This window comes from Acinonyx jubatus, chromosome F2, assembly GCF_027475565.1.
Source record: "Acinonyx jubatus isolate Ajub_Pintada_27869175 chromosome F2, VMU_Ajub_asm_v1.0, whole genome shotgun sequence".
Classification (NCBI taxonomy): Eukaryota; Metazoa; Chordata; class Mammalia; order Carnivora; family Felidae; genus Acinonyx; species Acinonyx jubatus.
Genome location: NC_069394.1, coordinates 12716306 through 12744256, shown reverse-complemented (window position 1 = coordinate 12744256; position 27951 = coordinate 12716306). Strand labels below are relative to the sequence as shown.

Here is a 27951-nt window from a genome sequence, read left to right as displayed (position 1 = left end):
TGAGTGCGAGTTCCTGAGGTGGTGCTGTTCTGTTCGAATCACGGAGCACAAACACCTAATGCTAGGAGGGCATCTGGATCTACCGCATCCCCTGCGCTTAGTTACTAGGTTGGGTGAGTGAGGGGTGTCAAGGGGCAGGTCATCCAGATGGACACTAGAATTCTGGTTTCCCGGCCCACAAAGCAGCGCACACTTCCTCTATTATTCCAGAATCAACCAAAGCCATCGGAGGTAAGAAGCTCTTCCGTGTTCTAGGTTTTATTTGGTCTCAAACTATTTTTTATCCCTGCTCAGTTCTTGGCTTACTCCCTGGGGTAGAGCCATTTGTTCATTCAGGTTTCACTGAACACCCGTGGGCCTTGTACCCTGAGCCTGGGGCAGGCGATGGGTCTCTAGCATGCAGGTACCAGAGCTGACTCTATTACTTGCTAGATATCTGGTTATGGGAGAATCATTTCGTGTGGCTTCCCCCACCCCCCGCCTTTTGTTTCTCCTGCCTTTAAAATGGGTCTGAGATGACTTACTTCACGGGGTTGTTGCAATCGTTGAGTTCTGTATGGAAAGAGAGTTATCCTTATTTGAGGTGGGCTGCTCCTTTAGAAGCAGAGTGCGGGGTGGGGAGGGGGGCAGGAGTTGGATGAGCCAGGAGAAACACATGGAGGTCAGATCACATGGGGCCCGTGCGTCATGCTAAGGAGTTCAGACTTGTCTCTCAAGCCAAGTCAAATTGTTTGCCAAATCACTCAAAACAACTGTTCTGTGATGGGAGCATGGGAAAGAGACTCAATAGTCAGTGAATGCTGGCTATGCCCTAAGTGCTTTATCTCAATTCTCTGACTTAATCCTCATGACAGCCCCGCATAGGAAGCATTATACACTGAGGCTCAGAAAGATCAACTTCCGGGAGGTTACATAATTGGTGGCAGAGCTGTGATTTGTATTATTCTGTCAGACTGTGAAACTTTCTTCTGTCATGCATAATACATTAATTCCCCCCTCCCCCCAAAAAAACCCATATGAAAGCTGAATGCCTAGAACTGAAGAAACCCAAAACTTTGCATGTGATATGGAGGAGTCATATTCCATGGAATCCCAAAAAAAAAATGACGAAAATTCTTGATGATGCAATGATTATTTAAAACATTAAAATTGGCTTCAACATTAAATGCAAATAGTTCTACTCTTATGTAATTTCCTGCCTCAAAACCCTGATTTTTTTTTTCAGATTATTTTAAGTGACATTCAGTAAGGAGAAAAAAATTCGCTTTAAAATGTAGGGAAATGACTGGCTTAGTGGTAATTTTGCAAGAGACTGGGTAGGAAACTCAGTGTGAGGCTTTGAGGATGGCTTTCATAGGATTTTACAAGATTTCTTTAAATATTTGTGATATGAGACTTGACTATAGAACTATTTCTCCTCTTGACAAGGGAGCACAAAGCATACCCATCCCTGAGAAGTTCTCTCCAGTTCCATGAACTTCCCTGCCTTTGGAATTCTGGAATGGTTTTTGGTGCCAATTTTTATCACTTCCATGCTTTTTAAGACTCTCTCCACATCCTTCAGTAAGGCTCATCTTGCGAGTAGTCTTATGATCTATTTCCAGAGTTCCCTGTATGTTATTTAATTCGGTACCTGTTCCTCACGACTGAACAGCTTGAATCCATCAGGCATTCCGACACAACCAGGGATTCCCTGCATTTAGCACAGCAAGTGGTTTTTATCTGGGTTCCAGCGGTTTAACTGCTAGTGTCAGTGGCTTTCATTTTTCCATTTCTCACTCATCTTTATAAAACATTAGAGAACATTTCGGTAAAACATGAAACGATTGCACAAACATGGTTGCAAAAGCTGCTGATGCTGTTTAATCTGAATTCTGATTATGAGCTTGGTGTAAGGGTGTCCATGTGAAAAGCAAATATGTGGAGATCGAGACTTGCTTTGATGAATTTATTCAACAAATGCGCTATCTTTGGGAAGCTTATCTACAGGAAGATTCTAACACAAGGGTTTGTATGAAAATGACTGGGAAAACTTTCAGGGGATTGAGGAGGTGAGACAGGAAATGAAAGGAAGTCAGCCAATCATCATTACAATGCATCAACCATGGGCCCAATGAAGAAAATAAGCAAGAAAGGTCCCACAGAGGAAAATTTTGCTCACTTCTGCAGGTCAGCACTGTAGACAGTGTAAATCATACCTCAGAGTTGTCCTGATCAGAGGAAAGGGAGCTGGAGTATTCATACCCACCATCCCACTCCTTGGTCATTGGCCAAGGCTATACAAATTCCCAGTCTTTAGTTCTCTGCGTTTTGGTGCAGACAACTCCAGCTGGACTTCAGCAGCCTGGGGGGCAGCTCTCCCCAAAGAGCAGCACGTACTGGCTGCTTTGAGTATGAGCACTTTGGGCAGAAGTGTGGACAAAAATGGCGACGGAATCCACAGGAATGTGAGTAAGACTCTGCCGGCCACCCTCCTAGGATGCAATGGAGAAGAGGACGAATATTGTCCCCACCCACTCTCATGGAGCTTCCATTTGGGTGTCAGGGAACTAGGCATTAACAAACTAGTTGCAGATTCATATACATGCAATGAAAAAAAAATAGGCAGGAGGCTGATACAGAAAATAAGAAATCTGTATTTAGATAGGCAGTAAAGAGTTCTCTCTGGAGATGACTTTGGAGCCGAGGCCTGAATGATGCAAAGGAGTGAATTATTTGCCAAGTCAGGAGCAGGGAGCTTTCCCAGCGTAGGGTACACATAGTCAAAGTCCTTTAGATGGAAGAGAGAGTGGCATGTTCCATGAACTGAGCAAACACCAGGGGGGCTGGAGCCCAAGCCTGGATGGTGAAGAGGTGTCTTCGTTATCTGTTGCTGCCTCAAAAATCACCCCCAAATTCAGATCTTACAAAACAAGCCTTGCAGCTTTGCTCATACTGGCGGCTGGAGTGGGGATGGATGGTCAGGGCTGACCTCGTTCTGGCAGTTGCTACTGGGTCTTGGCTTGATCATGTTTCTTATAGGCTCATCTGTGCTTCTCCAATGGGAGATGGTATTTGAGGGAGTGAAGGCAGGGAGCTGCAAGCCCCTTGAGGCTGTGTTTCAGGAGGCACACAATATCACTTCCACCAAATTCTACTGCGCAAAGCGAGTTACAAGGCAGATTCAAGGGATCGGGAAAATGACTTCATCTCTCGATAGGAGGCACTGCAATGCATTGGTGGCCATGTTCTAATCTACCAAAGGAAAAGGCTATGATTTGAGACGCACCAGTAGTCAGACTAAGCCTGGCATGGTGGGCCACATTAAGGTGTTTGGATGTTGAGATCTGAGTGTCCAATAACCAGTATCCAGTGTCATCCTTGATCAAGATCTGAACCAATACAGAAACAAAATGAAGGTTTAAGATGCACGGACATCAAGTTGTTCTTTTATCTTTTAGGATGCAGTTTATATTTGGGGACAGGTGGAGTATTTAATGGAGAACCAAAGAAGCAAGAAGAATTACCCACCCAGTCATTGACCAAGCTCTTCAGTTATTAGATGCATGGTCTTGAGCATTATAACTAAACTTCCTTGATTTACTGAGAATAAAATGAAACAATGTTTGCCAAGTGTTTAGCCCATGGCAGGGAATGAGTGCTCCCTGAAGTTTGCAATTGTTATTAATAAGGGCAAGTAGCTCTGGGTGACTGATTTGCATAAAGTTCATAGAGGATGTCTGGTTTTTCTTCCCTTATTTCCATTTGTAAAGACCCTATTCACCCTTTTATCAAAACTTTTCCTTCCCTTTCCTCCAACCTGCTTGGGTGTTGCCCCACATAGATCCTTCAGGCTAAGAAGGAAAGGAATCTGCAGATCTTGACAAGGAGACCTTCAGGGTTTATTATCTTAGGGAAGTTGCAGGTGAATTTTAATAACAATAACCAACAAATCTCTTTTATTCCATTATGAAGATAAAACCGATGAGAAGTGGTGCTTGGTGTCATCTGGTGTGACCGTTTCTAAGGAGATAGACAATGAAATATTTCCTTTCTAGAAGGTTCCATTAAAGCACACATATACATATGAGGGCAGGCTCTCACACTCACACATCCAAACAACCAATTGTTTCTGTCTTTGACACTTTGCATAGAATTGCAGGCAACTCACAAATTCCATAATTTATTGAATGTCACTGCTCATTCAGAAAGGATGGTCATTATCTCAGACATATTTATGGACCTGGTTAATGCCGAGTATTAAAAACGTTATTGGGGATTTAAATCCAGGCAAGTGACTTCCCTCCAGCGCCGAGAGAGCCACAATTTGCCGGCTCCCCTTCTGGAGGGAGCTTGCCAGATATGGAAATATTATTACATGGTTGAATGAAAAGGAAACTGAATTGCAGAAAGAGCCTCCATCCCTAAAGAGCAATGACCTATGAAACAGCTAAAGGGAATAAGGAAATGAATTTTCTCAATTAAAAGAAAAGAAGGAGAAAGAGAGCACACAAAGAGAGGTAGGTGGCAGACCTAGGCACCGGGAGACTGGAAGTCCATCAAGAAACTATAGCACTCTTGGAATTCAGCTTCCAGTGGATCCCTGTTGCATTTGTGTCTCTTGCCTAATTTCCTCTACTTGCTTCCTGTGCGAATGATAGCTTCTTTTAGAACATCCTTTTATACCATACATAACACTTTTATATTATTTGATTGGATTTTCACAGTCTTGGGAGTTTTACTTATTTCCAGCTCCAGCTTGCACCTGGGGATACCGACTAGGTGAGCAACTTGCCTCTGCTCGGGGACTGGTCACGGACCAAGCTAGGAACTGCTTTCAGGGTAGCCAGCTTGGGACTTGGCATGCTTCTTACTGTGCCAAAGTGTCTCCGACATCAGTTCCTCCCCTCCAACCGTAGATCAGATGATCCTTGGCAGAAAAATTATGTTTTATACTTTCACTGGTATTCTCTAAAGAATCTTTTACCTTATGAGCCCACGGATGGAACTCAGTATGTGTTGATTAATGGAAAGTTGTGTCGCCTTTGCTTTCCTGCGCCTAGCCCCCCAGTTTTTGTTACCCACATCTTAATTTTAGAAAGTTTCTTCTTAACAAAAAGATGTGTTTACAGCTGATGGCGCAGGCGGGCTGGGCACAAAGCCCATGCTCTCACCACGCCGTTCATGCTCTGTGCCCTTGTTCAGTGGTGAAACCTCTCTGAGCCCCCAGGATTTGTCATCTTTCACTTGGGGCTACTTTGCTTACCTCAGAGAGCTGTTGGAAGCTTGGAATCCAGTTATAATCTAGCCCCTTAGTAAAGTTCCCAGAATTTAGTGGGTACCAGCTACATGCTAGGTACTCTTATTATCATTGGCATTGTTTGCCCCTTGCTTTCAACTTCCTCAGAAGCCATCTCGCTTGGGAATTTCGCAAAATAATGTCTTACGGCTTCCGTCTTGGACTCCATCTTTCATCTGTCTTGTTCATCGGTCCACTTATTCATGATCCTGTCAGCCATGCTTTCACCATCTTTCCCCACTTCTCGTCCCGGGTTACCCTCACATTTTTGGGCTGGCCAGACAACACCGAGGGTTGGTTCAGCCACACATTTTGTCATGTCACTCTGGAGATTCCGGATGTTAGGGCCATCTGGGGCAATCCAGCTCATGTCATCAACCTACCCGCAATCCCTTGCAGGACTTGGAACTCATAGATTTGCTCCTTTATATTTCCATACTGATTCCTTGTGGGAAGCACACTGCCTGTCAACCTGAAGGATGCCTTTCAGGAAAAAAAAAAAAAAAACACTACAAAATCAATAAAAAAATAAAATATATAAACAAAACAAGATACAATGCACAAAACAGAATTCCTAGCTATTTCCTCTGGGAAATCTTATGTCACTAACTCCTTTGAGCCTTTCTACACAAAGTTTGTTGTCTTTTATATCCAGGGTGGGAGGCAGTGCTATAGCCTTACCGGTCACTCACACGTTGCAATATGTTTATGCTGTTTGGTCAATGGCTGCTGGTTTGAGCATCCCACCTGCCCACCACCGGCACCCTGACTGCTCTTGGATCTCTCACTACCCAGCGGCGGAAGAACTGATATCTAGCCCAACACAATGACCAGGATCCATCATAACTGGTTGATACGCATGCTAGGGAACCCCTCAAAACCTGGTTTCACAAGCATTGCCATGGGCTTTCCTGTGTTCTTGGGAGAATCAGTCTTACCCCAGAGTTTCTCTATAGGCCTAGGAGCCCCATACAGGCAACACCAGGAGGGAAATCCTGTTGCCCATTTCCCTCCAGCCTGTCAAGCAGCGGGCAGGGGCTCTTATGCACCATCCTTCATGCAGTGTGCTCCTTGTCCAAAGGATGCCCAGATATCAGCAGAGAAAACTATCCCTGCTCTATCCCTGTTACTCTGGTAGGAAAATGCACCCCATCCCTCAGTCTTGGTTTCGCTATTAACCTGTCATAGAATCTTATACCGGTCTTGTCACATCCCTTGGATTTCACTTTCTCCAGTATCTGGCTTAGCTCATAGGGTTGCTTTGAAAGTTATAAAACAAAACCGGTATTAGAGTGGTTTGCAAGTGGCTACTTGTCGTGTGCATACAAGATATTAACGTTGTCATTGTAATTATCACTACTCAGCATCACCCATGACCTACAGATTTGTTTTCAGGTAGTGCCTCTACGCCAATGTGCATCTCATACTGCTTAGAATACCAGAGCCGTAGAACAAATTGGAGATCATCCAGCCCAAAGATGGAGAACCGTCACATATTTAGACTAAGCCTGGTATTTTTTTTTAACTACCCAGAGGTGTTTTTCTTTATTAACATTCCTTTATCAGCATTTAAAATTCAAGATTTTTGTTTTCACATCAGAATACAGATTTTTGGCATCTTTTACAAAAAATGACCTATGTTCCAAATAAATTGTGCAGGGCAAACGTCAGCGGGAGCTGACAAGGGGCTGCATTTTTTTGTGAGGTACACAGGTGTTGCAGCACCCTACCTCCTGGCCGCCCCGTTTCCTGACACCAGGCGGCTTCTCGGGACAAGTGCATTATACGCACTTGAGCTCAGCCTGGCTTCTGCCTCGTCTCCTCCCGCCAAGTTTGACCTTTCTTACATAGATGAGGAAACGGAGGCCCCCAGTCTACCCTTCCTTTTGTTTTTTATTTACGACATTGCTTCTTACTAGCTTTCTGAGCCCAAATCCTTCTTCTCAACCACATAAGAAAGACCATGGCTTCTATTTTAGGTTAGTGTAGGTTATTTTACTTCAATTAATTGTAACTTATTTTGTTTTAATCAGCTGCAGAGTTGATTATAGAGTGGCCCGGAAAAAAATATACTGACAACACTTTCTACCTTTACATTTGTCTTAACCTGTCTTCCAGAAAAATGCTTTCAATCTGTCTTGAAAAGAGGCTACCACCAGTTCTGTGTAAAAATAGTATTAGTCTTAGGAACAGGACAGTTGATTCTTTTATATTGCTGAAATTGGTAATTATCAGCGCACTCATTTACTCATGGACTCATTTGTTCTGCAAAGGCCCTGTAAGATCAGGAGAACAGATAACAGCACTAAAGAGGGTCCTCAAATTCTCAAGCTTCATGTCAGTATTCTACATTTTAGCCCAATTTATAAGAGTAGAAGTTTAGGGAGGAGAACAAAAGAGATGAGCCAAATTTAAGGCCCGAGTTGGGACCCGACCGGTCTCCTGTTTTTGTCTAGAGTCCCGGAAATACAGACAGAGCCAGAAAGAGCCTTGGGAGGCTGATTCCAAATTCTTCGTTTGACACAGGCAGAAACTAAAGCCCTGAGGAGGGAAAGTTACTGCCTCAGCTTTTTGTCACCGTTGGAAAAAAATAGGCTTATCACATGGGATTTCTAGAACTTCGCCAAGAGCACTTTCCTGATTCTCAAACCGATTTCTAAAAAATCATGGTGAGATTTCTCCATAAGAAAATATAAGAGTGGGTGCCTGGGTGGCTCGGTTGGTTAAGTGTCTGAATTCAGTTCTGGTCATGATCTCACATTTTGTGATTTTGAGCCCTAGATCAGGCTCACTGCTATCAGCGTAGAGCCCCCTTCAGATCGTCTGTCACCCTCTCTCTGCCCCTCCCCAACTTGCTCATGTGCACTCTCTCTCTCTCTTAAAAATAAATTTTAAAACACTTTAGTAGAGAAAATATAAGAGAATAAAAGCAGCTAAAAGTATTAAGTGTTCAAAAGGCTAAGGCCATCATTCTGTCTCAACGTATGTCAATGTTGCATTGATTAATGCACAGCAATTTTTCTCTGTTACTGAAATATGATTTTTTTTAAAAAAATGAATCAATAAACATTTGTGTATTCTGACTTTCCACCTTCTTATGTCCTTCCTTTGTGCCCTAAACCTCCTCCTTTCTCTTTATTCAGGTATTTTCTCAGATCTCCTGCCCAATTTCCTCTCCCGAGTGAGGTGTGGTAAAAAGTATACAGACCCAGAGGGAGTTGGATTTACACACTTCACTGGATTCCTACTGGGTGTGGCAAGTTGGACGGATCAGTCGTCTTTGACACGCTGGTTTTTCCAGAAGTACTACTCTTAGTAATGGCCATCCCCATTTTTGGTGGTGGGTTGATATATACTCCCTGACCCGTTCTCCATCCACTGTTTTTGAATCTTTGCCAGTTTCAGTTTGTAGGATGTGACTACCTCAGCAGGTCACCTCCAAGGTCTAGGGAAGACAGAACTGGAATTGTTTTGCAATTTACCTGCTGTACAAAATAAAATGCTTTTTTAACCTCAATGAGCCTCGTTCATTCACTTCTTCACTGAGCACCTCTGATGTGGCAGGCAGTATTCTAGGTAGAGGAGACACAGTTGTCAAGCAAAGGAGACAGCAAATCTCTTGAAGGTTACATTCTTCAATGGGGGAAGATAGATAACAAATAAGTAAATCGGGAAAATATCAGATTGCCATGAGCAAGATGCAAATGTAATGGAGTATGTCTTCCTTACAGGCTCCCACGGGGATTTGTATATCTTTTTTCCAGTTTTCCTTAGTGCCCTGTAATTGTTTGTCTGCGTATGTATCTCCTTCATTAGACTCTGCGTCTATGAAGAGATGAGACCTTGTAATTTTACATCTAAATCCCCTATTCCTACATAGTATTAGCTACAGTGGATGTGCTCAACGAAAGCTTGTTCCTGTTTGAATGCTAACTTCATCCTTGGCTCATCTTATCTTTCTCTACTCTTATTCTCTCTATTCTCATTTGCTCTCTCCCTGATTTCTTAACCTATATTTTTTAGAAGTATGCATTTTACAATAGTAAACCACTGTAAATCTTTCCGGAACAAGATGAGTTTGCGTAAGTCAGTAGTAAACAAACAAATAAATGTATACATAAAATACCTAAGAGGCATTTCATGAGTAAAGTAGTAAGTGTGTAAGCCCGCGTTAGACAAAGAATTTTCTCTTTTGTTCAACTGACACTAATGTAGGACTTCCAGCAGGAAGCAGTAAGATAGTTACAAGTGAGAGTCTGTCAGACAGACTTGAGTTCGAATACAAGCTTTCCAACTTGTAATAGTTCTGTGACCTCGGGAAAATAGCCTATCTTTGCTGATCTCAGTGTTTTCACTGAAAATTTTGCTTAGTGATATCTGCCCCATCAGGCTCCTGAAAGAGTAGATGGCATTATGTGTACACACACACACACACACACACAATTCTGCATATCGTAGGAATAGCTCACCTCTTTGAGTGCTACTGTGTACGAGTGCTTTATATTCAGCAAAGACTCAGGCACAGAGTGGTTGATCAAGCTATACTAGATTGTTATGGGCAGCCCAATGTTCTTAATCGTAAACATTTAGGACCACAAAATAGGCACTCAATAAAAGGTGGTCACTGCATGTATTAAGCTGATCACCTTTTGTGATATCATTGCTTTGGCAATGAGAAACCCACAGAAAAACACTTTATGAGACACCAAAGCAAAGACCAACACTCATAAGGCATTATGATCTCAAACTAGGATGAACACGTGCTCTTTTTTTTGCCAGCCACCATCCCTGTTTGTTCTAATTGTCCTAGACCCCTTTTACAAAAATTTCTTACACCCCTTTTACAAAAAATGTCCTGATTTATATAGTCACCCTATTCTAACAGATTCACGTCCAAAGCCAAGCGTGCATAGGAGGCAAAAAGAGGAGAGAGGAAGAAAGAAACACAAAGCAGTTTCATTCTGTCGACATGCCTTCGCCCCACAAACATATCCTCAAAAGGGGTTCTGATTTATGTGTCCTGATTCATGGCAATTGGAGGCGTAGAAGATTTGTCACTTCAGATTTTGAGGGTCTAATTATTTATACTCTAAAACTATGTCTTCACCTCCAAGGAATGATAGAGAGATGGTATGTGAAGTATCATGTTAATGGGAGGGCTACAAAAATCAATGGCGGGATCGGGGATGGGAGCCATTTAATCTCATTGCTGCAGCTAGAGATGCCTACACATTCGTCTTTCTCAAGAGTATGCACACAGCTCTATTAGGTGCTGGGCGTGCCATAATTCTACTGTAATTGCAATGGCATTATAAATTATCGTCATAACACCCTCCAGTGGGTACACCAGTGCTCTGGTTCACAGCTCTGTGTTTTCCCTCTGTGCAACCATTCATTTTTGGAGATGGTACAAGGAGCTATGAACATAAATATGCCCACATCCTCACGTCACATGATTAGTCTGTTGTCTGCTCTTCTGATCAGTTTTGGAAGGTCCTGAAATGAACTGAGAGAAAAGAGCTCTGTGTTCCACACTGGGCATTACTACTAACTAGCGATGTGACCTTGCGGAAGTCATATTTCCTCCTTCACTTTCATGGTGTGTGAAATAAATGCATTGCATTCAGTCACAGATTTCCAAATTTCAACCATTTCCTTATCTCATCTTTGGGCCCTGTTTGCATATTGCACGTACAACTTTTATTTTTTATTTGAGTGTAGTTGACACTGAATGTCACATTAGCTTCAGGTGTATAGTATCCTGACTCAACAATTCTATACCTTATGCTGTGCTCACCACAGGGTAGCTACCACCTATCACCATGCCATGTTCTGGACTATATTCCCTGTGCTGTACCTTTTATTCCTGTGACTTATTCATGTACTATTAACTTAAAAAAAATGCTTGCTTACGTACAATGCAAAATCATAGGAGGATTTGAGTTTGAGGATTTGGGTGATAGGTAGAGACAGAAAACACAAACGCCTCTCTTTTTATTAGATGCAATTAAGTGTTTTGGGGTTTCCAAAACTTCTGTTCCAGTTCACTGTCCCTGTTGTGAGATGTGGCCCCATGCCGCAGCAGACACACAGCTGATGCCAAGAAATCGCCTCTGATACTTTCCTCTCTTTGTGTCCAGCTCCACACACTCTGTGCTTTGGTGGCCCCTGGGGTGACCCCAACAACACCATTAACCCCCAGTCTCTTTCACCTTTCACAGCTAACTCTTGAGATGGCAGGCGTTCTTGGGATTCAAAAGTCATGCCTTCTACAATGAGTTTGGAGGCAAAGTGCCCTTCATGGGGTTACCCACGATCACCTGTCTCCCCAACCCTTGATTCTTTTCTGGTAGTGCTATGAAAATTCTAGAAGTGTGTAGTTAGCCAGATAACACATGGGAAAATGAAAGCATCTTCTTGAAAGCACCCCCAAATTGTGTGCACAGTGATTTTAAAGCCTTCCTCCCTTGGCTCTGAGGAATAGTAGCCTATCTTTGCTTCAAAATCATACGCTTCTCAGACAACCTCTTTTGAGCCCAGCCTCACCTTGCATATTGACAATGCAGGCATGGAAGGGAGTGGAGGACATTGTTGTTGGAGGGGCCAATTCTCTAAACTTCTAGCTGTGCCTAAACTTTTGAGAACGTGGCCCAACATTTATGATCATCTTAATGGGACATGTTTAGCTTTTTTGGTCCTTGGTTTAAGTAGTTGCTAAGTTAGCACAACACCCAGTGTGATGCTCTAAAGTCACCTAGAAATCAGGTCGTATCACTTCTTTGCTTGAAATTCTTCAAATTTCCTATCTCTAAGAGAAAAAGCTAAATCCTCAAACTAATATCCCAAGCCCTGTGTATGCTGCACCCTTCCCCGCCCCCCCCCCCCCCATTACCTCCCTGTGTTTCTTCCCCTTCACCTCTGTCTTCCTGCACTCTGGCCATTCTGAACTTGAGATACTTTTTTTTTTCAATGTTTATTTATTTTTGACCAAAGAGAGAGAGAGAGAGAGAAAGAGAGAGAGATAGAGCATGAGCGGGGGAGGGGCAGAGAGAGAGGGAGACACAGAATCTGAAACAGGCTCCAGGTTCTGAGCTGTCAGCACAGAACCCGACGTGGGGCTCGAACTCACAGACTGGGAGATCATAACCTGAGCCAAAGTCAGAAGCTCAACCGACTGAGCCACCCAGGTGCCCCTCGAGATACTTTCTAAATAGCCAAGACACTTCTGCCACAGGGCATTTTCTGCTTTCCATTCCTTATTCCTTGAGTGGTTGAATGTCTTCCTCCCTTATCTGCAAGGCCTTTCCTAACTACTGCGTCCAGGATAACAATTCCTCTTTCCCCTGGCATGCTCTCTCTCCCTCACTGTGTTTTATTCTTCTCCATTTATATTACCTTTTGAGAAACAATACCTTTTTGTCTATTGTCCATTTCTCCTCTTTAGAATGAAAGCTCATAAGGGCAGAGATTTCTGTTTCTGTCTGCTTTTTTTTTACTGTTGGATACTCAGTACTGAGAACAGTGCCTGATCTATAATGGCATTCAGTAAGTATTTGCTGAATACATCTGCATACGTAAATGGCTGGATCAAGCATGTTACTTTTCCTTCCTTCCCATCATATTTCTATCTTGTTCCTTTTTTTCTACTTAAAAAGATTTATGTGTAATAATTCATGTTATCCAAAAATTGAAAAAATATATAGAATGTTATACAATGCAAAGCCTCCCTTTAAACCTTGTGACTCTTATCAAATTTTCTTTACGCATATTATGTATATGTGTATGTGTATGTGTATTCTCTCTCTGTGTGTGTCTCTCTCTCCTTTGTCTACTTTTTACTGCTATGGGTTTTTCCACTCTTCTTAAATTTTTCCTTTCTTTTCCTCCCTCCTGTTTTCCTTCCTACCCCCTCCCTTCCTCCCCCCTCCCTTCCTTCCTTCCTTCCTTCCCTCCTTCCTTCCTTCCTTCCTTCCCTCCCTCCTTCCTTCCTTCCTTCCTTCCTTCCTTCCTTCCTTCTGACATCTCATTGTAAATGTTGCTTCTCTTTTCCAGATGTTTCAAGAGCTATCTTTGAATGAATTTCTTGTTCCTGTGTAATTATTCATCTTTTAATGAAATGGGTGTTTTGAGACCAGCTATCTTCAGCAGATTCCTGTGGGTAGGAGAATAGCTTCAAAGGCTTTGACCCCGGAGGCCCTCTGCTTGTCCATTGTTAGCATGATCCCTGCAAATACTGCTGATCTGGGTACTTTTGTGTCAGTGGAACTTTCTCTGCCTCTCCACCAAGCCTGCTCACTCAGTTCTCTTACCTGTTGTGAAGAAGGGTGACAGCTTTTGCACTTTATGGCATGAACCTCACCTCTAAGAAATGTATCTTCTGTTGATGTTTCTGAGCTTCGACGGTGTCAGACCCTCTTGTCACTCACTGTGCTTCCCCTCCCTTCCTCCCAGTTGCCTTCTCTCCCTCTCAGTTTGGGGCAGCCTTTTATGTGTATTTTGGATTTCATAGACCCTGTGTGTCAGAATGTCATGTCTGCATTCGTTGAAAATGCAGATTGCCGGGTTTAAAACATTTTAAAAAATTCTTTATAGTGTTTTTAAAACATGACTTCTTGGGAGAGAAGTGAAAAAATGCTGACTGTCCCATTATGTTCATATGGGAAATGCTTGTTCCTTGTTTCTGAATATTTGGATTCTCATTAGAATTCCCTAGAGAACAGACTGGGTAAATTCCCTGATTTTTTACGCTCTGAGCTTTCTGAAGTAAGGTATTTGGGGCTTTCACCGCAGGATTGGGATGGATGTGGCCCCGTCAATCACCTTCCCTCACCCAGCCTCCTATGAAAGAGTTGCCTGGGGATAGAAGTATGAAGACTCTGAAAATAAAATTTACATCCAAAAGGAATTCATTTTGCTATCAGGAGAAGTACTGGGTTTTACTAATCCTCTTGCTTTATAGAAGGTAATGTTTATTTATGGTCACATAACATTACATCAGAGCTGGAAAGCACCATAGAGGCATCTTGCCTAATACATCACTTGAAAGATGAAAAAACTGAGTTCAGAGTCTGGAATTGACTTGTTCCATGGCTTCAAGGTCAGAGTGTGGACCCACAAGGTCATATGCAAGTGTAAATCAGAGAGCATATTGAAAACAAGATTCTGAGTCATTACCCAGAATACGCATACCAGTGGGCAAGAGCATGCATACCAGTGGGCAAGATAACTCTACTATAAGGTTGCCTATAGAGCCACGATCCTTTGTCTGTGTCTTACATTTGTTCAAGGCTAAAACAGTCACATGAGTGGGGTAATAATTCTACATAGGAGGAGATCCACGTGATACTTTGTACTCTTCTCCAATGCATGCTCTAGTGCGTTAATCCCTTAAGTCTCATTTTACATGGGGCCACCCAGACAACACAGATTTGTGTCTGGGCTTGAAGGGCAAATAAAACTCCTTAGGCTTTTGTGTACTATGTGTTCCAAGCCACGTCTCCGGCCCATCTTCCCAAAGAATCTATCACTGGAGTCTTAGGTGAAAGCCCACCTAATTATAATAAAGTGGCACTTGATTTCTGATTTGCCATTTTCTCCTGTTCATATATTTCTCCCAGGATTTCATAACAAGAAGGGCGATGGAGACTTGGCAGGGTATACATATTCATGGGTCTTTCAAAGACCATCTGTAGTATCCTCGAACTCACCATAATCCCAAACAGAAATAGTACATCCCAGCTCTTGGTCCTATCCTTTGACTCACTTAGCAAAGCTCATTGAGAAGGCGCTCCCTTATTGCCTGCCCAGCAGGGCGCTGGGGGAAATGATCTTCCACATTAACTACAGCCACGTAACTACTTACACAGAATCATATGTTTATCATTTCCCAATATTTGTAGAGTATTGGTTCAATCTGTGCTGCAGATTCTTTCTAAGATGTACTGTAAGCTGGCCAGGCTGACTTTGGGAATGCTTAGATTGTGACTATGTTAGCAGTGTGAGCAAACCAGCGACAGCGGGGATGTGAAAAGCAGCAGCACTGATGAGTTCATAATGATCCCCTCTTGGTGAGCAAATTGACACCTGTTCCTCTTTCAGCATCACTCAAGCAGAGTCCATTTCTCTTCCTCTGCATAGCACAAGACTGGGTTTTTTCGCTTTAAGTTAAAAAAATGTATTTTAATCTAACCTTTTGAGGACAAGAAAGGAGAGGAAGTTCTAGGCAGGGGGGAGGTCAAGACAGAGAGTGCAAATAAATGGAAGGAAGTTTTTAGGATTATCAGTTCTGAAGTTTGGAAGTTCAGAGAAGGAACAGGAAATAGGGGCAGAGAAGGGAGGGACAGGAGAAGATACCAGAGGGAGAAAAGCCAGTGCTTGATTTTGAAAGGTCTTCTACTTTAGGGATCATGAACAGTATTCCGTGAACAAGGGAGAAACACTGAGTGATTTTATGCATGGGAGCGATAGTATCAGGTGTATATTTCAGAAAATTCACTCTGGCTGCAGCTTTGAGAATGAACTGAAAGGAAGCGAGACTGGATGTGGTTAATTTTGAAGCTATGGAGGTAGACAAAGATGACAGCGATGATGGGGGTGGCACAGCGCACACGGGACCAGTCATCGTCATACATTATGTGACGTTCTTGTTGCCGCTCTGAGTAGAGACTATAATTCTCCTTGCTCCGTGGGTGAGGACTGAGAGGTCACGCCGAGAGCAAGAGGCAGCCTGGGATTCTACCTGGAGCTCTAACTCTGAAGGTTGAAGCTCTTCTGAAGCTACAACATGGAAATCCTGACACAGCGAGCTCTGTCGGTCACTGATCGCTAGATCAGGAAAGCACCTCTGCATTGGGTGATCCCATTTTACTTCTTGACGCTTCCCCACCTATTATGGAAGAGTATTCTTTTTTTTTTCCTTACAAAGATAATGTGGAGATAAACGAGATAACTTACCTGATTCTAAAACTTGTCTCTTCCATCTCTGGGAGGCTTCCTCCAGAGCTATCAAGAAGAAGGCGAAAATTTAATCTAGTATTTGTAGAAATTTTCAAATGAAAGGAGTTCTTCCTTATATTTAGGAAGAATTATAGAAAGTATTGGCCCCAAGTGCTCTGAAATCCTTGAAGGCAAATGTAAGTCAAGTAAATTACACTTAATAGTAGGGCTGATAGTCCACGAACAAATGAAATTTGGTCTTCATTTCCATCAAAAACATTAGTGCCCTGTGCTAGATCTATTAGCTAAAAATAAGTCTCCTACATGTTAGGTTCAGACAGAGTCACATTTTCGATGACAAAATTGGAATACCATTTAGGCCTCCAATTTTCATAGAAAATGAATTTTTTTCACCTTTTAATAATTCTGTGTTTTTTTTTTCCTTCAGATGAAAATAAGGAATGGCTTAATTTCCTAAAACACCTTAAAATAAACTGGGTAGCTCTTTTCCTTCTTTCTCTCCCTCCTTCCATTTTCTTCCTCCCCTCTTTTTCCCCCCCTCCCTCCCATCCAAGTTCCTTCCTGTTCTCCCTCTCTCCCTTTCTTTTTAATTAAGCACTAACCGAAAGCCAGGGAAATCCATTTGAAGGAAACATGAGCTCTTCTCCCTTTCTCCTTATGCTGTAAAATCTGCACATCGCTGACAGAATGTTGATTTAGAATTATACTAATTGACAGTGAAAGACTTCATATAATCCTGTTTATATGACCTCCAATAATGTTGAAAGATCAAATAAAAAACCGACCCTGGCAATTTTCAAAAGCCGTCATAGACTATAACAGACATGATTTAGATGAATGAACTTCCAATTTCCACAAAATGTGAATTTGCATTTTACACAAAACCTACTTCATCAGTCACCAGGCAGGCATGCTCCGAAACGGTGACTTCCGCGGGGGACCAAGTGCCTGCTTTTCTTTATAGGCACGTGCAAGAAACCCTTATTCATTGTTCTTAATAAACTGCAAATACTGATAACTTCTCCAGAAGAATTATCATCTGGTTTTCTGTCCTTATTCAGGAGGAACACTGGTGTTTAAAGTCAGGGCCAGGATTCATCAATAACATAATTGGCAATAGCTCTCATTTCAGCAAGGGTCATCATAACCTTTTCCCATGTAGATAGTAAAAGAAGGGGTAAAATCTCTAAAGAATAGCCTAAAAAGGCACATAACACAATTTGAGGACACACTCGTTCATACATTCCGAAAGACACATCTTTTTCTCATTTTGTGAAAAAATAGTGTTTCATACTATTGCTTATGTAACCTCCAAGGGCTGTATGTTTTATATGACCTCCAGCTTTTTCCCCTCCTACTCATAAAAAAAACTAATTTTGAAGGACGATGAGAACTTCATGTGGCATCAGTTAAGGAGCCCCCTTTCTCCCCGGGGCTCGGCTCTGGTCTGCCAAGGGGGACTAGTGCTGAGAACAGATAGCAAACTAGGTGCCCATGAGGCAGAAAAAAAAATAAATGGAGGTCGGTGATGTGCGTGGCGGAGGAATAGTGTTGTGGATAGTGTTCCAGGGACTTAAACAAAGTGAAGGTGAAAGCCATGCATCTGTCTCTTCTTGGCAGGGAGCATGGTGTGTGGAAGGTAGCTGGGGTGGGGATGGGCATGGGTGGAACCCTGCCATCTTCTAGGGCTGCTGTGAGGACAGCACAGACAACACACGCGATGGTACCTCCAGCAATGGCTAGAGCTTAGGAACCGCTTCACTGATTGCTTACAAACATTGAGAACTCCCTCGGTTGCCGAGTTTTGACAAAATACTGAAGGTTTCAGAATCCGATGGTGTCTCTCAACAGAGCTGATGTTGGGCCATCCACCCCTGAAAAGAAGTCTGATTACAGAAATCTGTAACTTATGGAGACTCTGAATGAAGCAAAATAACGCTATCTATAATAAATTAACAAGAGTTTGCAATATTCAAGGAAAAGACAGTACCGGTATAACAACCCCTTAAAATATGGTTTAACGTGAAAGCCTTTTCTTCTCATTCACAGGGTTCAGAGTGAATGCTATTGGTCAGGTGACTCTCCTCCACATGGTGACTCCAGGGTCCAGCATCTGGCCATTTCATGACCCTGCCGTCTTCAAGGGCAGTCACTGCGGAAAGAGGATAAAAATAAAATGGGGGCACACGGCCACTTCCGTCTACATTCCATTGACCAGAACCAGTCCGTGGCCCCACCCAGGTGCAAAGGTGCTGTCACCATCGTTGTCCTCAACACCCAGAAGAAAGTGAAATATTGGGTGAACACATGGGCAACAACTTCCGTGCATGGACTTTATAGTAATTACCTCATTTATATCTAGGAGGCGGGTGCTATTATTACCATTTTTTTTTCCAGTGAAGATCCCGCAGAAGGTCACAGATGTGGGGTGCCACGCAGAGATTCCATCTCAGGTCTGTATGATGATAAGATGTCCCTAGCCATCACCTTAGAGTGCCTCCTGGGCCACTGACAAAGTATACTATCAGAAAGAGGCTGGGCTGAGTGGCAGTTGGTTACTTGACATCTTTTTGCTGTGCCTTTCAACAGCTTGGCAAATCGGAGAGGTCACCCCACGACCTTGCGTGGCAACTTCCTCACGGGAAATGGAGCTACCTGATTATCAATCCTCCCATCGAGTTCAGCAATTCACTTACTTTTTTTGCGTTTACATTTTTAGAAGTATGACATTGGACAATTACTTTCATGTCCCTATAAGGGTCCTTACAGGGGCTACAGGGCACGGGTGGGGGGGTGGGGAGGATGTGCTCTGCTTGGAACCCTATGCGTTCGGAATACTCAGTACTCAGTACCCAGTTCTCTCTACCTCTGCTCCCCCTGAAGGATTTCCCATCTGTTAGCAGACCCCACTGTCAAAGAGCAGCTGATTCCTGTTGGTTTAGGAAAGCGTCCAGCATGGCTTGCGTTCAACAGCCCCTGGTCTCCTTTCTGGAGCACCCTGGGACTGGAACCTGCCAAAATGCTTTCACCATAAACTCAGCATGAAATGTGCCTGTCCAGGCTTCAGAGCAGCTTAGCTAATAAAGCAGGAGATTGCTGAGGAAAAGCGGATACTTGTGCGGCTCAGGAACTCCGAGAGCCAGGACCCCACCCCTTCTGGCTCCCCGGGGGACGCTGAGGTTCTCCAGGTTTGAAGTCAAGACTACAAGCATGGCCTGCAGCCAGCTTCCTGAGAAGGGGATGAAAGTCCGCGTCAGAACTCCTGCCCCCTCTCTTCACCTTCTTTTTTCCGGTTAGAGCAGAACCTGATTTTTTTTTTTTTTTTTTTTTTTGCCAGAAAATAGGAGGCCGTTTCCTGTTCACAGGCATTAAGAACGGTGCTAAGAGGTAATGTCAAACATGATAAAATGTTACCAGGACAAGATGGTGATTTTTTGCAAGCCTGTGACGTGGGAAATCTAGGTCTATTACAAATGAGGAATTTCCAGAATGTGCTTTTAAAAGTTTTTCAGACTAAGTCAAGTGCTGGGGGTGCTCTGGGTGACAGGGAGACATCATCACAGCCAGCTGGGAAAGCATTGGCCAGCCACAATTTTTCTGTGAGCCTGAGGGTAATCTAACCCATTCATTCATTCATTCATTCATTCTCTTGAGCTTCTCTACCATGGCAGACACTGTGGTTGATAATGGAAGAATAGACTTCACCCGGCCTCCCCATTTCTACCCTTGTTCCCTCCAATCCTCAATCTGTTTTCTTCCCATGTAAAAGTCAGAATCACCCTTTACTTTTTTTCTGAAAAATGTTTAGTGTTTATTTACTTTTGAGAGACAGAGACAGAGCACAAGCAGGGGAGGGGCAGAGAGAGAGGGAGACACAGAATCCGAAGCAGGCTCCAGGCTCTGAACTATGAGCACAGAGCCCGACGCAGGATTCAAACTCCCGAATGGTGAGATCATGACTTGAAGATCATGAAGTCGGATGCTTCACCTGCAGAGCCACCCAGGTGAAGAATCGCCCTTTAAAAAAACAAATCAAATAAGTTCACTTGCCCACGAAACAACGTGTAGTAGCTTCTGTTGCATTTTAGAATAGCCAACAGTCTGGTGGCCTGCGAGATGCAGCCTGACCCGGCCTGACCTCCCACGGACCCTGTCCTTACCTGGTCTCTTTCCAGTCTCACTGGTTCTTACCAGCTTCCATTGCACGGGGCCTCCTAGCGCCTTACGCAGACCACGCTCTTGCCGCGACAGGACTTTTACACTTGCTGGGCCTCCCAAGGAACTGTACTTGGCCCAGTTCATCAGGGCCTGGATCTTTCTTTTCCTTTCTGTCTCAGCTTAAATTGTACCTCCTTTGGGAGCCCTTTTCTGATCACCCATTTGAAGGTTCTTGACATCCCCCTTGATTCTGTACTATATCCCCCATTTTTTAATTGCTGCCCAGAAGTTATCCCAATCTGAAATAGTTTGCTTGTTTATTTGTTTGTTTTCTTATTCATTGACTATCTCCCCGATTGGAATGTAAGCTGTTTTTTCTTTTTCACCAGGAAACAGGGCAACAAAGAATATGTAGATAAAGCCCTGTCTGTAAGACGGTCAGTTTAGTGAGAGAGAAAAATGTTCCGAGACACGACCCAAATACAGGGTGATAATGACGGTGTCAGAGGGAAACAGGACACAATGGAAGTCCTTGAGCCTCCCGGACTTGGTGGTCAGGGAGGGCTTTATCAATAAGGTGAATTCCGAGCTGGACCTTGAACTTGAGCTTGAAGTGATTTGTGGATGGCAGATGCAGTAAAGAGCTTTTCAGCATTTTGAATAATCAAGAAATCTTTTTGTGTGGTTGAAGTACGTTGTGTATAAGATGAAGGGGGGGGGGCGATGTGAATCGTGGGCAGCTGTGGCCAGATATGAGACACTGTGGGATGATGGAAGCTGGGGAGAGTATCAACCACCCCAAATACCTCGAATCTAGTGAAAACGTGTATCCCTTGCGCTGCTGGCACTCGGCAAGAGAGTGACGCGTCTGTGGAGAAGCATCTTTTCAGTGTGCTTTTGCGGGGGAGGTATCCATTTAGCTACAGTTAATTTCTTGCCCTCAGTATTGTCCCCAATTACATCCTTCACATGACTTCAAGCCTATCTGTGTTTGGCTTGGATACCTTCGAGCTACTTGGAAGAAAAAAGATGAGAAAAACATCACATTATGATAGTCCTCATTAATGTCATTCAAACACAGCTTTTGATGAAGACTCACACTACCGCTACTGTTTGATTAAGGGCTGTTTAAAGTGACAGGATGGTGGCATCCGCCGGTAGAAAAGAAGGACCCTGTGGGCTTCCAGAAAGCTGGCTTGGACGTGCTGCGTTATAGAGGCTTGCGTGAACTACAGTGGGAGTGCAGAGCTGGTCCTGAGGTGTGTGTGTGTGTGTGTGTGTGTGTTCCCAGGTGTGTTTTCACCTGGGAAGACCAAACATGGTACAACAGAATGGGTCTGTACCCAAATAAGACACTGGAAGGACAAAAAGGCGTGCACATGATTTTATTTGGTATTGTCTCCTATTAGCACTAATGGGTGTCATTCTGCTTTTTTATTAAAGCCATTTGGTCAAACTGGTTTGTTTTCTGCCGTTGCAAGTAAAGAAGCTAGTTAGGGAGAGAAAGAGTGTAGCACAATGGTGTGGGGGTGAATTTGGGTCAGACAGACCTGGCTTTGCTTCTTGCTTCTGTCCCACTTCCAAATTATATAATTTTGGTCGTATTACATAACCTCCCTGAGCTCTGGTCTCTCCTCTATAAAACTGGAATAATAATTCCTATCACAGAGGATTATTTAAAACATTGAAGAGACGGTACATACAAGATGCTGCCTATTGTGTCTAGAACGTAACACACATCAATATAGGCTAAGGCATTATTTATTGTTATTATTGTTATTTGTCTCTGCTCCTATCACTACTGATTTCTGTGTGCTTCCTGGGCTACAAACTGTAGGCAGGAAGTACTCATGTCTAATTCCTTTTTATCTACCATCACAGCACAATGACTAGCACATAAATAGCCCTTGATAGATATTCACAAAGTTATTTTTAATTACTAATACATGATTTTGATGGATTCATAGTTTCTTCATAGTGTTAATTATCATGAAATCATTTGTCCAAGAAGCATTTGACTAAATTCTGTTCTCCTTTTTTAAAAAAATATTTATTTATTTTTGAGAGAGAGAGGAGAGAGAGAGAGGCAGTGCATGAGCGGGGGAGGGACAGAAAGAGAGGGAGACCCAGAATCCGAAGCAGGCACCAGGCTCCGAGCTGTCAGCACAGAGCCCGACTCAGGGCTTGAACTCAGGAACCGTGAGATCATGACCTGAGCTGAAGTCAGATGCTTAACTGACTGAGCCACCCAGGTGCCCCCTTTTTTCCTCTTGTACTCTGTCTTCAGTGGGTTTCAGCCAACCCCTTAAGGGAAGAAGGAAGACACAGGGAAACAGTATTTTGACGGGGCTCTGGGACCAGGCAGAGCTGGATCGGAACAACTGTAACGGCTCCGTAGACTCACGTTTTTCATCTGTAGAATGAGGCTAGTATTTACAGTGATAGTAACTATGACAATGAATATCTCACAGGTTTGTGGTGCTAAGCGTTTAATTGGTATCCTTCAACTGGTTCTCACAAGCACCTTGGGAGGGAGGTGTTAGAATCACGTGTTAAACTGTCTACTGTGGAGGAAATGGGGACTGACCCAGATTAGATGAGTGAAGCTCCCTGGCTCATGGGACAGGCCCAAAGACAATTTGTTCCCCCTTCTCCCTTCCTCTGTCCCATTGGGCACTGACGTGCACGCAGGTCTCGGCCACACAGCTGCCAAGGGCTTGGTGGCGGGGTGTGTGGTGCTGGGGCCGGGGGCGGGGGGGAGGTGGGGTCCAAGTTCATCCAGCTGGTTCTCAAGCCCAGGTCCTTTCTGCTGGGCCCCAGCGCTTCCATCAGGGGTGCGGGGAAGATGCCTCTGCATTTATGTGAACTCTTCCCTCCCGCTCAGTTCAAAGCCATCTTCACAACTATGTTGGGACCGTGAAGAATGAGTCAGCCAGTCACATGCCTGCTCCCAGGGCCACCTTCCAGGTGACAGAGACAAATATCGCAGTCGAACAGGACCTAGAGACCGGCCCGGACCAGCAGGGCTTCTGCTCACGCCTTGTGAAAGCCCTCTGCCGTGCGGTTCGTTAAAAAGCCAGCACTGTCTGCCCAGCTGCTTCCCCGTGGGCAGTGGCTTGCTGGGGAACCAGTCTGAGGTCTCCCGAAAGCTGCCTTGTCTCTTTTTTAACAGCCGATGGTGGAGCACTGCTGAGGCCAGAGCTGAGTCACCTACAGCGCAAGCTCCTTTTGTGTCCGCGGCCAATTGCCAGAGAGGCCTCGTCTGCTTTTCTGATGCAAGGAACAGAAAGCTCCCATCTCTGCCCCAGGGTCACCCTGCCGGCTGGCTCTGTCCACACAGTGCAACCAAACAATGTAGCTTGGAGAGGGAGAGGGAGAGAGAGAGAGAGAGAGGAGAGAGGTGGGGAGCAGGGGAGGGAAGGGAAAGGCCAGGCGAGAGACCAGAGACGGATGAAACCCAAGTTCTCCAGATCACAGGTCACGCGGTGGGCACAAGGCAGAGGGAAGCAGTCGCGTTTGGAATCAGTCTCCCTTGCCTCCGCTCCTGCTGCTCCTTGCTTTCAGGGAGGTAGATATTTATGTACCTTAGATATTTATATAAGGGAAACTTGCCTTAAGGAAAAGGTTTGCCTCCCTCCCCTAAGCCTTTGTTTCTGCCTCTGTAAACTGATGACGAATAGGGCCTGAGCCAGAGGGTCGGTGGGGGACTGACTTATCCAATATCAAAGACAAACTGCCCCCGCCCCTGACTGCGCCCTCCGATGGTGCGCGTTCTCCTGCTGGACACGGTTCCGGGCCACTAGACTCGGCCTCCTTAGAGGATTCTAACCGCGTGATTCGTTGTGCCTGTTGTTTCCTCCCTGTCATCCTTACCAGGACAGGCGAGCTGCTCGTGATGGGACAACGTCAGTCCGTTTTGGCTGTCTAGCTGAGTGCCCAGTAGCACGGAGAGTCGCTATGTTGATACTTGTTGAGTGATGGAACCGGACATTGTTCCAACACATGGGTTTCCCCCAGGGCCTCGAATTCTGCTCTGCCCTCTCCCAACCTTACTGTCCAGAGGCGACGGAGAAATCTTTTTAAAGGGCAAATCCACCTTCCCCACCTTTCCTTAAGTCTTACTTTTCCCTTTGCACACAGGGAAGGCCCCAACAGCGGTCCTCGGTTTCTGGTCTTTCCAATTTATGGTTCAGCCTCTCTCTCCCCAGCGTTCGGAGGTGGCCCCAGGACCGGGTACGCTGATAGCATTACGTTCCTTTCACAGGAGACTTTTTCTACCTGCAGTGTCCTCTCCTGCTTGGAACTCTTCTCGAGCGTTCTTTCCGGGGAACCTCCGTACGCTGGCCTACCTCTGTGAAGCTTTTGACCCATGCCTCCGGGTAGGACCGACTTCCACTTTGTTTCCTCAGCTACGTTCTGCGAGTTGCACATTTGTCTTCCCCCGAGGAGACAACAAATTTGGGCGCAGGTGGGCGTGGGTGAGGATGGAATGTCGTGGGGGCCGGGAGGGTGGGGCGCAGAAGCGTCAAGAACTGCGCTCTGAGCAAGAGGGCTGAGAAAAGAAGGCTCCAAGGACAAACTCGCACCAGAGTAGTGGCGCCTCCACCCAGGACAGAGGCAGCGCGTGCCGCACCTGCCGGGGCACCCGCGGCAGCGGCCGCTGAGGCTGTGTCCTGAAATAGACTGCACACCAGGTGTGTGCGTGTGCACCAGCCTTCCGGCGCCCAGGCCTGGCACGCCGCCCAGAGTCAGGCACAGATCCAAATTAGGCTCCAGTTCCCTCTGTAAGCAAACAGCAGGACAGGGAACAGAGGCGCCTGCTAATTTTGAGTGGATCAACGCCTTCTCTGCTGGACATGGCCTGAAGCACTCAGGGATCAAGCCAGGCCCCTTTGCTGAGCCGGCCGGGCCTCGGTGGTGCTGGGGGGATGTGATTGGGGTTTTGCCTCCGATTGCGAGAGCTGATTATCTGGCCTGGGCTATCTATCTGGATCCTAGACATTTTGAAATAGAAAACAGCGATGAAGGGCATGATAGAAAGAACCTCGGCTTTGCAGTCAGACCGGTCTAGGGTTTTTCCCACTGAGAGACCATGGGTATCACTTAACTCTCTGAGACTTAGTTTACCCTTCCATAAAATGGTGGTGTTATACTATGTGATGTATGCCCTACTGAGGGTTATATGCGATACTCCGCTGTATCCTGGCATCTAGTGCTTGCCCCAGAGCAGTGGTTCTCAACGAGGGGCACCTTTGTCCTCCGGGGCACACCTGGCAGTGTGCGGAGACATTTTTGATAGTCACAACCGAGGGGTGTGCAACTGGCATGTAGCAGGGAGAGGCCGGAGATGTTGTTAAATGTTCGCTACTGCACAGGACAGCCCCCCCTCCCTCCCCAACAGTGCTGAGGTTGAGAAAATCTGCCGTAGAGTAAGTTCATCCATCTGGAGCCTGTAACAATGGTACCTATTAAAATATAATTATTATCTCTTTCCACTTATATTTACTGAATGTATATATATATATATATTCAGGAAATCTGGAAGAAGCTGTTGTCCACTAAGAATGGCTGTAACTTCTTCAGCTCTCCTCCCTTTGAGAGGCGGGGGTCTCTGTCGCCTCTCCCTGAACCTTGGCAGGCTCTGTATCTGCTTTGAACAACAAAAATGTGGTGTAGGTGCTGATATGCTCATTTACGAAACTAGCACCTTCTGCTTCCTGCCTCTTGGATCATCCTCTTTGGGAACCCTCAAACACCACGTGAGAGGTCTCACTTCCCGCAATTCCCATGCCGCGGAGGTCAAAGCAGGTAACCTGGTTGATAGTCCTGGTGAAGTCCAGCTTTCCAGCCACCCCCACCAACTACCATTCATGTTTTCGGACTCTCCAGAACCGCCGTCCAGAGACGAATACCACTGCCGAAGTGACGTAGTCAGCATCCTGTGAGGAATGGCCCATTTGGAGCCCGTCTGAATCCCTGTTCCACAAAACTGTGAGATAGAAGAAAAGGGTTATTGTTTTAAGCTATGATGTGTAACTGGGATAATTTGGTTTGGACCAAAGTGTGGCCAAACGGAAGGATCAAATGTCCTTGAGCAATTTATAATACCATACGTTTGCAAGTGTGTTCACGAAATGGGAACCACTACAGGGACTTTGAAGATCCCAGGCTATCGGTCTCAAAGATCAAAAGTCTTACTATCCTGAATGACGTTGGGCCAGTTTCTTTCTTTTTTTCGTTTTTCTTTTTAAGTTTATTTATTTATTTATTAATTTATCCATTTATTTAAAGATAGGAAGAGCATGTGGGATGGGCAGAGAGAGTGGGAGACAGAGAGAGAACCCCTAGCAGGCTCTGCACTGTCAGCACAGAGCCTGATGCAGGACTCAAACTCACGAACCGGGAGATCCTGATCTGAACTGAAATCAAGGGTCAGATGCTTAACCTACTGAGCCACCCAGGCGCCCCGGTTTCTTGACCTCTTGGAGCCTGAGGGTGTTTAACTCTGTGTGTGGATAACTGTACCCAGTGCACAGGGTTATTCTGAGCAGGGAGGAATATACGAAAGTGCCTAATGCAGTTATTGGTACAAAACAAATACTTGTTAATGTTTGTTGAATTTTTATACTTTTAGAGGGGAGGAGGGAAAGAACTAGTAAGAACTTGTGTTAACGGGAGTAATTCATGAGAGCCATGAACCTTGAGGAAAATCAGAAGTTGCTATAATTTCAAACTGCTTCCTGAAATAACACAGCCACCATGCTGATTTGCCATTGTTGTTTCAGAGTAGGGTGAGGGTGAAATTTCTAGTTGTCTGGTGAGTGGCTTCAGGGGATCATTCCAAGAATCCATTTGGGTGTGGGCTGGAAGTACTCTGAGAAGGAACTCCGTTAACACACATACTGGGACTTCAGTCACAGAGAGAGGGTAAAGAGGGTGGCTGGGAGAGGCAATAGAGGCCACATTTCAAAGATGAGTTGCCAGTGTCCTGGGAAAAAGTCTCTTATGCATAAGCAGCAAAGTGTTGTGTGATGGATTTAGCAACTCCACCCAAGGGTTGGAGGGCAGTGGGTTTTGGTGCCGGCTTGAGCGCCGTGAGTATAATGGGCAAACACCTGAGAAGAAAATGGCGGCAGACCAATCACGCTCAGCATCTGAGCAGAGCTCCTGTGGGGTCCCTCTTTGAAACGTGGAACACAGAACGGGAGGCATTTCCTTACCGAGAGAAGAAAAGTGAACCAGTTGCCTGGAGTCAAGGGTGAGCAACATAGTCTGACAAGACCAGTCGGGGAGTGAGCCCATGTGGTGGGGGCCGGGCAGGAGCGCTGGGAATGGCCTCCCCAGAAATATTGGCAGGGCCACGGCAGCATGGAAGTCCATCTTAGGGGCTCACAAGGAGACAGCAGGCTAAGCAGAAGGACCTTTGAAGGCAGTGATAATGTCATGAACTTAGAAAGGTGGAGACAACTGAGCCAGGAAGTTTAAGTTCAAATTTGAGACCATAGGCTGATGGAGCCTGGAGACATTTGGTTTACAATAACATAATAAGAAAATAATCC

At 44.8% G+C, this 27951-nt stretch overlaps 1 long non-coding RNA gene across 1 annotated transcript; it reads left to right on the top strand.

Moving 5' to 3' along the window:
* LOC113600459 (uncharacterized) lies at window positions 1-23115 on the top strand. The gene is made up of 3 exons (XR_008292631.1): window positions 1-231; window positions 18284-18687; window positions 19572-23115. It is a non-coding gene; the product is annotated as an uncharacterized LOC113600459 (long non-coding RNA).
* Window positions 23116-27951: the final 4836 nt, after the last annotated feature.